This window comes from Mus pahari, chromosome 1 (genome assembly GCF_900095145.1).
Source record: "Mus pahari chromosome 1, PAHARI_EIJ_v1.1, whole genome shotgun sequence".
NCBI lineage: Eukaryota > Metazoa > Chordata > Mammalia > Rodentia > Muridae > Mus > Mus pahari.
The window spans coordinates 41,097,652-41,110,696 of NC_034590.1; positions in this window are offsets into that span (position 1 = coordinate 41,097,652).

Sequence of the window (13,045 nt, forward strand, 5' to 3'; positions counted from 1 at the left end):
ATTTCTGAATATTAGTTACTGAAATTTATTACTCCTTTCTGCTTATGAGGATGCATGCTTTGAGTACCGACATCTCATCCTTCTATTATCACTTTTAATTGGGTCTGTATTTATGCTGTACTCTTGTTGAGAATATTTAATCTCAATCTGGAGTTTCTTCCCTGCCTTAGACTACTTAGTCCCCAGATAAAAGATACACACAAACTTGATAATTATAATAAGCTTTAATCAGCACTAGATGTGGGTAGCTACCCTTTTAGAATATAGTAGAAGAATCTAATCTACTTTTTATTTATAACCCTGAGTTTATACTTACTATGTTTCATCTGTGTTGCTCTTAACTCCAATTGGTCAGACCTCAGGGCCATGCTTTTTTTTTTACTTCTAAAACACTGCATCTTTCAATATCTCTACCTTCTTTTCACCACTTGTGATCTCCTCCAACTCCAAGGTCAGAAACACCAAGCCCCACCTATCTCAATTCTGCCCAGCTATAGGCTGTAGGTATCTTTATTCATTAATCAGAAATGACTTGGAGGCCAGGTCACATGGCAATATTTGGGTTTACATGTGGACTCTCTTTTTTTTAATTTATTTTTTATTAGATATTTTCTGTATTTACATTTTCAAATGCTATCCCGAAAATTCCCTATACCCTCCCCCCACCCTTGTTCCCCTACCCACCCACTCCCACTTCTTGGCCCTGGCATTTCCCTGTACTGGGGCATATATAGTTTGCAAGAGCAAGGGGCCTCTCTTCCCAATGATGGCCGACTAGGCCATCTTCTGCTACCTATGCAGCTAGAGACACGAGCTCTGGGGGTACTGGTTAGTTCCTATTGTTGTTCCACCTATAGCTTCTTGGGTACTTTCTCTAGCTCCTCCACTGGGGACCCTGTGTTCCATCCAATAGCTGACTGTGAGCATCCACTTCTGTGTTTGCCAGGCACTGGCATAGCCTCACAAGAGACCACTATATCAGGATCCCTTCAGCAACATCTTGCTGGCATGTGCAATTGTGTCTGGGTTTGGTGGCTGATGATGGGATGGATCCCTGGGTGGGGTAGACATGTGGGCTCTCTTGTCTCTGGGGAAACCAGGTCTTGGGTACTCAGACAGCAACAGAGCAAACCCCAACCCTGCCCACCTAACTGAGTGTATGTGATATCTGTCTTTCAGCATGGCCCAAGTCTTTCTGCCTATATTTTCTCAAATGATGGGATTTCATTTTTTTAAGGCAAAATTACACTTCATTGTCCATGTATACACTATGTTTCCTTTATCAGCTCAATTCTTTATGATATCTGCGTGGTATCTATACCTTGGGTGTTAAAAAATATACTACTAAAAATGCAATAATAAGTATATCTCCCAGGGACCTTGATGTTAATTCTTTTAAAACTGCAGGCAAATAGAGCTTCATAAATCACATTAGTTAGGTATAGTTGAGGTCATAATGTTTTGTTTCTCACCTTTGGTCTTGCGCTGGTTTGCCTTGGTAAGCTTTGTTTATAATATGGGAGTCTAGCCTTAGTCATATAAGCCATATATTGTATCTCACTGAACCATGGTACAAATTCAGAATGCCTATCACTCCAGACCCTTTTATAATTTAACCACTTGGCTTTATCCCTGCCCTTATCCATTAGGTAATATGTCTGATAGATAAATGTATGTACTGAACCTACAGAAAATCATAGTATGTATGGTGCCCACACACTGATGGCGGGGCATACATGATAGAGACAGAAACTGCTCTTCTACAATTGCTTCTCTGTTTTGGCCTAAGATTAACCTCAGAGAAATCTGCGCATCCCTGGGAAGATGAGATGAAGCAGAAGTTACTGTGGTCAGAAAGTGGGAGAGTGGCTGAAAACCCCATTGAATCACACTCATGCTGGCAATGGCCCTCTGAGGGGCAGCCACTTAGTCTCTGTCACCTAGCCTGCATTGTTTTTCTCCTTTAGGTTATTGGAATCTTAAACAAATTCATGTATGGACATGTAGCTGTGGAAGGGGAACATCTGAGAGGTAGAAAAGGAGAACAGTTTTACTCATGGGCTCCTTGGTCATCATGGATATCCACTTGTTGCTACTCTCTCCTCACTTTTGTCCTTCTCAAACCATAGTTGACACCCATACTGTAGTGGGCTGGGATGAATCTGCTTGTATCTTAATGCTAATACTGGTTTCTCAAGACCTGCTTGTCCCAAAACGTCTTCACATAGACCCAAGTGATTCTATATGACCTTGGCTCCAAATTATTTTTGATTGGTGAATAAAAATGCTGACAGCCAATAGCTAAGCATAAAAGACATAGGTTTTAAGCTTTCAGTGTCTTGGGGGTTGGGGAGAACCATGGGAGATGAATGTGAGGCGGAAGAGAAAATTGCTATGGGCTAGGAGTCAAGGCATCATGGCCCCCCAGGGCTGCCCAATTGGAGTTAAGAACAGCCCAGATGAAACATAGTAAATAAGAATTTGATGTTATTGATAGCAAATAGATTGTAATAACATGGAGGGTAGATATACGTCCAGGTCTAGTTCTGAATAATGCTTATTGTAGATATAAAAGTTATGTGTGTCTCTTCTCTGGGAAGTAAATGGTCAAAGACAGGGTAGAAATCACAGATTGGGATTAAAAACTTTGACAACACATAGCCTCACCCCAAATCCTGTAATTACAGAAATTATCATGCCTACAATGATCAAATTCCATATGTTATACCTCTTAGAGTGTCTCACTTCCCTGTTTGAAGCAGCAATACAGCAATGATAAAACATGTATCTGGAAAGTTGTGGGAACAGAATAGCTGACATGCACTTATTCCACCCTCTAACTCTTCCTTCCTTCCTTCCTTCCTTCCTTCCTTCCTTCCTTCCTTCCTTCCTTCCTTCCTGCCTGCCTGCCTGTCTCTATGTCTCTCTCTGTCTCTGTCTCTCTCTCTTTCTTCTTTCTTCTTTCTTCCCATACTTCTTGTTCTTCTTCCTTCACTGTATGTCTTCATTTACGTATGCACATGTATACATTCATGACAAGGCCCTGATTGTTCTCCATCATATTTTTTAAAGCAGAGTCTCTCACCAGGAACTCACTGATTCGTGGAACTGAGTAGGTAGCAAGCTGTAAGGATTCTTCGTTGTCTACCTCCCTAGTGCTGGGATTATAACACCTGACTTTTACTCAGATCCCCAGGCTTGCACAGCAAGCACGTACTCATCTCCGCAGTCCTCGAGCCATTCTTTAACTGGTTCACAGCCTGTGTGTGAGCATTTGGCTCAGCTAGAACAGAAACTAAGAATTCTTCTTGAAAATGATTATAATCCAAAATGTGTACAAACAGACCGTAGACTTTAAGAAGAAATTCTCCAGTGTATCCTTTGCAAAGCAAAAGTTTTGTTTCTGCACCACCCCCGTTGGGAATGAAAAAACATACATAGTATTATACCTGTGCTCCCCATGTAAGGCTCTTACCTGAAAAGTCTCTCATTTCCACACTTTATTCTGCTCTGCCTGGAGAGGAACAGGTTGAAACTTCTACTCTGAAATCTAATGAATGCCACAAAGTGAAAACAAACTGTAGATGGTTGATAAAAGAGCGAAAAGGAAAGACACCCCACCTCAAGAAATTGAAGCTTGTCGTCTCCCCCTCTCTACCAGTCACTTGGAGCCAGCGAAGCTCTGCACACATTCTCCTGTCTCAGGCATGCATGCAGGGTGTCTGTGGTGGTGACAACTGATTCATGTGTTCATTTGCATATCCCCTATCCCTGGTGCCAGCAGCGGAATACAGAACAGGGCCTCCTGCTCTGGCAGCAGACACTGCACTGGCAAATCAGGAGAGCTGTCAGAAACAGCTGTGCATTAACAGAGTTTGTGGAAACAACCTGGAGCTGTTTGAGCATGCTAGGTGGTAGAATTTAATTGGAGTAGCAAGTGTTCGAAATTAAGATCAAAAGGACCAGTCAGTCAATGTGGATTTCATGACACTTTAAAAAATAATGGTTCAGGTTTGATTAATGCTGCATAGGGTTTGCACATTTCTAACCATTGGCAAAATGGCCCATTTGCTGGTTTTGGATTCAGTGAATGTATCCAACAGTGAGCTCAAGGCTCCCAGGGTCAGTTTGCCCATTCTCTGTTCAGAAACCCTACTTGCTTTAAGAAAACTGGAGTTTAATGGGACTCAGACAGTGATGGGAAAGATACAACCAAGTGGTAGTGAAGAAGCTAAGGCAGCCCTTTCTGGAGGTTTTAATTTATCTATGCTGTGTGACTGAGGTCCCATTAACCGTAGCTCTCAGCTCAGTCCTTAGGCCTGCAAACCAAATGTAAAAATGGACAAGGTGCATTGCCTCTGGGTGGCCGTTTGAAGGAGAGAAGACAGTTTGGTCTCATGACCTATTTCCCCATTGCCTCTTCCTTCTACAGCCTGGCACAAAGGATATGCGATGTGCTACCACCACCATAAAGGAAGCATTGGGTGTGCAAAGAGTGACAGGGTGAAGAGCCTAAGCAAGTGGGAAGAGCAGTCCCAGTCATGGGTTCCTAAAAAGGGCTATTTTTTTCACCCTGAAAAAATCTCATTTTAATGTTGCATTAAGGTTAGCAAATATTTTTCCATGGCAGAAATAACTATGTACAACTCAGAACAGAACTTGTATTCCCAAATCCTGAATTTTAACCATTTTAAATGGCAGCCTAGGTAAATCTCGAAGCAAGTGTTCTTCAGTGTGCATATGATTCTATTACTGAACAATTTTTTTTATTTTATTTTAGCTTTTATTATAGAGTAGAGTGACAAACATGCCAATCATAAACTTTTAAAAATGATTTAATATTTAATTGATAAAGACAATACATGTGTAGGGTGTTTAGAAGCTCTTAAAAAAAAAATCAGAGCAGGTACAGCATAGGATTGGGACAATGGGTGCCGGATGGCAGTTCCAGATAGGTAGTGTGTGGCAGCCAGGAGAAGTGACAGCTGCTGGTTTCGTAAACAGATTTCATTTTAGGATTTTTCTGAACCTTTTAATATGCTTCTTCACTGTATCTTTTGTCCTCAATTCAATAACAAAGACATTTCTTATTTGTTGCCTTATAATATCAAATTGGTTAGAAAACACACAGAAAAAAATATTTGGCATTATTAAAGCATTTCTAACTATCCAATGCAATGTGATAATAATGTAGGGGGGAGAGTGTGCTATAAAAGGAGAAAGCATGTACTATTTGTAACAGGAATAGACGGAATTTCTTTTCTGTTGCTTTTGCCTTAAATTATGATTTCTCTCCCCAAAATTATGTATCCCTTAACTTTCACAAAATGAAGCAAGAGGCCCAGCACACTGATGAAGCTTGGAAGGAAAAAGAATAAAACGAAGACTAAGAGCCACAGGGTGATATAGAAAGCCTGAACAGCCTTGCTCATGTCAAAGATGTCAGACACTGAAGGGAACAGCTATCTTTGAGTGCCAGGGTATGTGTGGTGTGCTTTGTCTATTTCTATAAAAGGCATCAATTGGGATTTGTTGTAAAGATCTACAAATTCTGGCAGTGAGTTTTAAATTGTTAGTGGCCATAGGGAAAGTGTAATTGAGTTCTCTGTGTGCTAACAGCATCCGCAAAGGATGCAACAAGACGTAAGAAAAGTGAAGTGATCCCCCTTGGCTTGAAGGCAGGAAAGAGCTGCTTTGAAATTCAGCTCCTCTCTTGATGGTTTTAGTTAGTTAATTTTGGCTTACACTTGTTCATGACGCAGTGCTGTCTGTGCATTTTCCCCATGAAGTGACTGAAGGAAATAGCAATGAACAGATATTTTTGATCAAGTCATCACTGGGAAATCCTAGTTTGGAGAAAAGACAACTGAAATCAAGGATGAATTCAGTACATCTTGGAAAAAACCATTCCAGGTCACCACATCTTATTTTACTAAGGAGACAATGGAAAGAACTCATATTTTCCAGTGTCTCAATGTGGGGTGCATGCGTGTGTGTGTGTGTGTGTGTATGTGTGTGTGTATGGGCATGTGTATATTAGTGTCATTTTTAAAATTCTAATTTGACCATTTAGGAAGTGTACAGATCCCATGAACAGATTTAGTCTAGGTATGATTGACATTCCCTCAAGTCAGCTCACTTATGGGTTGGTACATAGTAAGTGCTGGAAGGATGCTAGAACAAGATGAAAGGTAATGTATTCATGTCTTTCCACATGTTTCTGTCCTTTTTTACTAACTGATATTTGCCTCTTCCCAAAGTAGCCCAGCCATGTCTTTATATATTCTTAAAACTTGAGCCAACATACAACATGTACCGTGTCTTTTTAGCACATAACCAAAATTATATTTTCTTGTCTTTAAAACTATTCAGCTTCTACACTTTTCTGACATCCCTTGTGGTTATGGTGACTATTCTGATCAGCTCTCTATTGCTGTGGTAAATGCCATGACCCAGTGCAGCATAAGGGAGAAAAATTTATTGCATATCACAGCTTACTCTATCACAAAGGGAAGTAAGGTCAAGAACTCAAGGCCTGAGTCTTGAAGCAGAAATCAAAACAGAGAGCATGAAGGAATGCTGCTTACTGGCTTGCTCTCTGTGTTTTGCTTAGCTTGCTTTCTTATACAACCAAGAACCTTCTGTCTATGGGTGTCTTGTCCCATAGTAAGCTTAGCCCTCCTGTATCCACCATTAATCACAAAATATCAAATAATTGCCTATAGGTCAATCTGATGGAGACCTTTTCTCAGTAGACAATCCCTCTTTCCAGGTGACTCTAGCTCTTGCCAAGTTTATAAAACAAACAAATAAAGCAATTGAGCATCACAGTGCTCATATGGCTTATTCTCCCCAGTGGAATCTAAAGAGAAGCAACAGCCTACGTTGGAACTGTTGTTCTCTTCCCTAAGGAGTTCACATATCTCCTGCATATGCTCTTTCTTGCTAGAGTGTAGCTAGACCATAAACAATATCAGTAACTATAGGCATAATTTTTTTTACAATATATTTTTTAAAGGGCTAAACTTCTCCTCTAGCCTACCACTACCAGAGGTTGTGGAAAAGAGGTTATTAGGATACAGGGAAAGTGGATCTGTTTAGAAATAGTTCTATGGGTTGATTCCAATCTTTCTTGTTCTCAGTCCAGTCCACTCAGCAGACACCACACTCCAACCAGCAGATGCAGTCCACTCCACTTGGCAGACACTACACACGAATCAGCAAGGCCAGTTCAGTTCAGAAGATACTGAGAGACTCACTAACTGGCCTGGGTCTGTGGAAGCAGCAAGAAGCTTCAGGAACCTCAGGAGAAGTTCTTCTCTCTATGAAGTCACCACAAGCGAAGCTCAGCAACGAAATGTTAGGCACACGAATACATGTGTGTCAGAAAAGACTAGCAAGGCAGAGCAAAGTAAACCAATGCCCGAGCTCCCTCTGTCTGTGAGATCAGATTTATAATCCTTCTAAACATCATGTGTCCTTTCACATGTCTGCTTTAGAAAAATATTCTTTCATCTGTGTGTCCCAGCAAAACATCATTTGTCAAAACCAACTCTCCAAAGAAACCATAAGTCTCCACTTCTAGTAACCACCCCTAAAGAAACATCATCTCCAACTCAAATCATCTAGGAGGCTGTTGCATCAGTGGGAATGAACTTCCTTTCTGTTTGAGATATATTTCTATGAGTCAGTTATGTGGTTTGTGCAAAGTCTCTTTACACATATGGTCGTGACATTCATAAGAACAAGGTGTGGAGCAAAAACTGAAGGAATGACCGTCCAACGACTGCCCAGCCTGGGAATCCATCCCATATACAGTCACCAAACCCAGACACTATTGTGGATGCAAACAAGTGCTTTCTGAGAGGAGCCTGATATAGCTGTCTTCTGAGATGCTCTTCCAATGCCTGACAAATACAGAAGTGGTTGCCCACAGCCATCCATTGGACTGAGAACAGGTTTCCCCAATGAAGGAGCTAGAGAAGGAACCCAAGGAGCTGAAGGGGTTTGCAGCCCCATAGGAGGAACAATAATATGAACTAAGCAGTACTCCCAGATCTCCCAGAGACTAAACACCAACAATGGTGGGACTCATGGCTCCAACTACATGTGTAGCATAGAGAGGATGGTCAAGGCAGTCATCAATGGGAGCAAAGGCCTTTGGTCCTGTGAAGGCTCTATGCCCCAGTGTAGTGGAATGCCAGGGCCAGGAAGCAGGAATGGGTAGGTTGGTGAAAAGGGGGAGGAGGATGAGATAGGGGAGGGGGGTTTTGGAGGGGAAACCAGGAAAGGGGGTAACATTGGAAATGTTAATAAAGAAAATATCTAAATAAAAATAAAAAAGAACGATTATTGTTTCTCTTACCACCGTTGTGATCTGATCTATTTTGTTCACCCTCAGATTAAACTGACCTGTTCAGAGTGTTTGCTCAGACATTGTCTATACATGGTAGAGTGAGCTGAAGTCATCGATGATGGACCACACATGATGGACTTTACCTGTCAGAAGATGACATGAAGCCAAAGGGTAAGGTGACAGCTTCTTGGCTGAGGAACACTGACATGATTGTGAATTACTTTATTCTACTCCTCTTCTGAGCTTCCAGTCTTTTACACTGCCAAACTGTAAGGTTCAAGCTATGGATGTGTGCCTTCAGGAACTCTTCTCCCTCACTAAGCCTGATTCACTGTTAAACTTGCCTTTGCCAAAACTACAAATGTACCGTCACTGGTGGTGAGATCCTTGGGTTCTGGTTCCTTCTTAATAATGGCATTCTTTTATCTTCAAATGAGAGTTTCTGGCAACCATAACAAAAGTAACTTTATCCTTCAGAAGTTCCTAGTGAAGAGGGGCCAAACATAATACTTAAGTACCAAAAGAAAATGTTGATTGACCTTTTTGTAATTTTTTACATTTGACAAAATAAACAGGTCAAATACATTAAGCAGTCTGTGAAAGCTGTCATGGATCATGTACAATTTGTTAGTATCCATCATTAAAATTTGTTATTTGGATTTATTTTGCTTCACAACTGAGAGGAGAGAAGGGGAGGGAAGCCATTGAAATGTCCGAAGGTAAATTTCTAAAATAATTTCTTCCTCACAGTCATTGAAATTCAGACACAATTTTGCAAATCAGTTTTTAATTGCTTTCAAAATATTTACAACTTGAAATTATTTTTCATTGACTTACCTCTACTGAAGGAGAAATAAGGAAATTGTGTATTCTTCCTAACATGAATAGGTTACATCCTACAGATTGAATACCACTGTAGGGCGCTGACCCTGGCATTGTTGAGAAGATTTTGACTAATGACTATCAACAAGTAGTACTAAAGATATCTTAAGATACTTACAAATGTCAAATACTAAGTATGGTTTGAGAATTTGGTGTTTCTCTTATGCAATCTTCATTAAGTACATTGCAGGTAAAAAAACCAAAAAAACCAAAACCAAAACAAAAACAAAAAACTTCACAAATGTTGAATTTTAACCAAGTCATATAAGAAGCTAACTTTGTGACCTTTACTAAGGAAAATTAAAGTAGAAAAGAAGAGAGTAGACACAGGTAAATGTGTGTGAAGTATGAACTACACTGCCTGTCTACCTTGCTTACAGCAATATTTTATTAAAAAATTGATTTGTTCTAGTGTGTGTGTGTGTGTGTGTGTGCGTGTGTGTGTGTGTGTGTGTGCATGTCTGTGCATGTGTTGGAGTTAGTTCCTGTTGAGACCAAAAGAAGGTGACAGAACTCCAGAGTTGAAATCACAGACAGCTGTGGGGGAGTCAGACTTTAGGTAGTGGCATTTAAACCTTGGTACTTCAAAGAGCATGAGAGTATTAACCATCAAGGCAAACTCTAGTCCCTACACTTTATAACTTTTTATACTTAAAACATTTTTGTGGCTGAGAAATTTTTACACAAACCTGGCCAAATAGATCTATACAAAATAGTACACATGCTTAACATTTATTGATAATAAATCATAAAGAAATTCTTGGCCACACATATAGGCTTATGATTTATTAATGAATGAAGCAAATTTACAAACTGATTATTATGTGTGTGCTTACTATTTTTACTGATATTTTGATTCTACAAGTTGTTTCAAAATTCAGCAATATTTGGATTCTGTAATCATCGATACCAAAACCGTCACACACATACACACACACATACACACATACACACACACACACACACACACACACACATACCCCAAATTGTAGAAGTGTGTATAGAGGCATTTCAGAAAATTTTCAAAATTATGTACTAATCCATAACTAAAATTATTTTAGGATTATTTGACAAAACTCAAGCTATCAGTTTTAAAGTAAAATACTCTAAAATAATACTGTCTAAAGAAAATGTGGTAAATTGTTACAATTCTTTATCCATAAGCAAACTCATTTCTATAGGAACAGAAGATTTTGCACATGCAGTGATAACAGGGCAGGGCAGTTCATAGCACCCAATAGGCTTAAGTCTGAACTGGGGTGTTTCAGGTAGTAGTCACTGGTGTTGTGTGGCATCACGCGCACACACACACACACACACACACACACACACACACACACACAGTGCAAAGCACACATGCATCAGGTATTCAGAACCAAGAATTCTGTGGAGCTGCAAGATACAACATGGGCAAGAATTTCCAGAATACTTTATGTCAGTGGCCATTTATTTTCAAATAACTTTTGATTGCTATATATTCAAGAAGGAATTTCTGTTGTCAATTTTTTCACAACACCCACATTCATTTACACAATTCTTTATGAGGTGACAACCTATAGTTTAAGAACCTGGCCTCCTCAGGCATGACATATTACATTCCCTGCTTATAAAGTAAGAATATTGGTCTAGCCTGGGTATATTGGTTTTCTGAGTTCTTAGTAACTTGGCCTGCTTTTACTAAGAGTGTTATAACTAAAGTTACAGCACAAAGAGGCCAATGAAACCACTATGTTCAGCAGTAGTCCACAGAAACAAGATCACACTTCCTCTTTGTAGTGTAGATGCCCATGGGCAGCTCTATAGACTCCTTAAACATCATTCTGAAGCTTATTCAAAAGGAATTTTTTTACATGTATGAATATATTTTAATACAATGTTAATGCCTAAAGCCGCATATAGGTAGTGTGAATTTTCAAAGTATATTTGGCCAGGAAACACTTTTTTCTTCATTTCAAGCATTTGTGTGTCTGTGTGCTATTGCACAGTTTTGCATAATATGGTCATATGTGTGGGTGCATATGTGATTGTGTGTGTGTGTGTGTGTGTGTGTGTGTGTGTGTGTGTGCAAGTTGATGCTAGAAGTTGATATCAGGAATCATTTGGAGACAAGCTTTCTTAACTAAACCAGAGCTTCCTGCCTGAGAGGGGAGTCTTGCTCACTAACTTCTCGTCTTCCTTTCTCAATGCCAGGATCTTAGAATTCCAGGCAGAGTGCTGCACCCAGCACTTACATTGACTATTAGGAAACTAACTTGTCTGCTTGTTTGTTTGTCAAGTGTTTCAAATCCTTTACCTAACCTTCCTCTCTCTGTGTAGCACCATTCTTTTTAACAGAAGATTGTAATTTTAAGAGCACAAGTCAGGCCATTCCTCTGTGCTTCCATGCTACTTCCCCATTGGTTTTGCAATTTTGTACATTAAATACTCTTTCAATCCCACTAACAATTACACAACCAATGGAGTTTGTCCTTTAAACTTGAAGGTTGGTAAAAAGAATGATATACTTGGAAAAAGAGAAATGATCAATAGACTAAATATATAAATATAGGAGCTTATGGGCAATTTTATGTTATGATGACAATAAAAATTATGTGTTTATCTATTTTGTATAGCAATAATTTCAGTGATATTACAACAATGAGAGGAGAAGAAAATTAAAATAGATAATATAAAGAATTGGTTGACATTCACAGCCGGTCATATTTATATATGTGTGTATACATATATACAAATAGACATACATCATATACACACACACACACATCACACAGAACACACACACATGCACATGTACAAAATAATAATAAAGACAAAGATTCTTACAGTTTGACAGTGGGTGCCATGGGAGGGTTTGAAGGGAGGAAAGAGAATGGGGAAAATGATGTAGTTGAAAACTCTTGCCAAGGAGTCAGAAAGGTAAAGAATCATTGGTTATCTAGACCTTAATCATCATTTAGGCAACATTTTGAAGCTCTCTTCTGAGTCTCAGGTCATGCCATGCTAAGATATAGATAATAAGTTCTCTTAGATAAAATAAGTAAGTTTCTCTATTTGCAGTGCTGCAGATGCCACTCGGTTTATAAGGGAAATCATCACAGCTAAATCCACTCTTAGTGCAGATATACTCTGTGGTTATCAATCTTACTATCATATTCTAAAATCTAGTCTTAAATAGCATCAAACTTTGTTTCTTTCCCATCTTTTATTCAATAGTAGCTTGTCCTGCATATGTTGAGTATATACTATCCCTTTTTGGTGAATCATTTTAAAAGCTAATAATATTGAATTTTATGATACAAGTTTTCAAAGCTAATCACAAGTGTAGTATTTTGAGAACAGAACACGTGAAAGAAAGTATAATGTCATTCTGTTATAACATTTGCTATATTAATCATTTTATAGTGCATCGTGCTACAGCAGGAAATACTAAGCAACCCACCAGCCCATACAAAGGATGTCATCCTCATTTCCCAGGATTCATGTTGAAAATCACATATGCTGTATTTTTACAGTCAGTATTTTTATGCTTTAATCATATGGTTCCCAAATTTGTATACTCTGACTCAACATTATGATAATCCTGTCAGCACATGTACATACTAATATACACCAATGTCTTTTAATACAGTACAGTTGTATGAATGAAGAAACTAAAATTTTCTTTAAGCCAGTTATGAAAAAAAAAACATGTTTGCAAAGCTTCAAAGAAGTTGATATAAGCAGCATAGTACTGAGGTATGAAGATGAATATATAAGTGCAAACAGCCCAGTCTACTGGTGTAACTGCACGGGTTACCTTAGTATAGA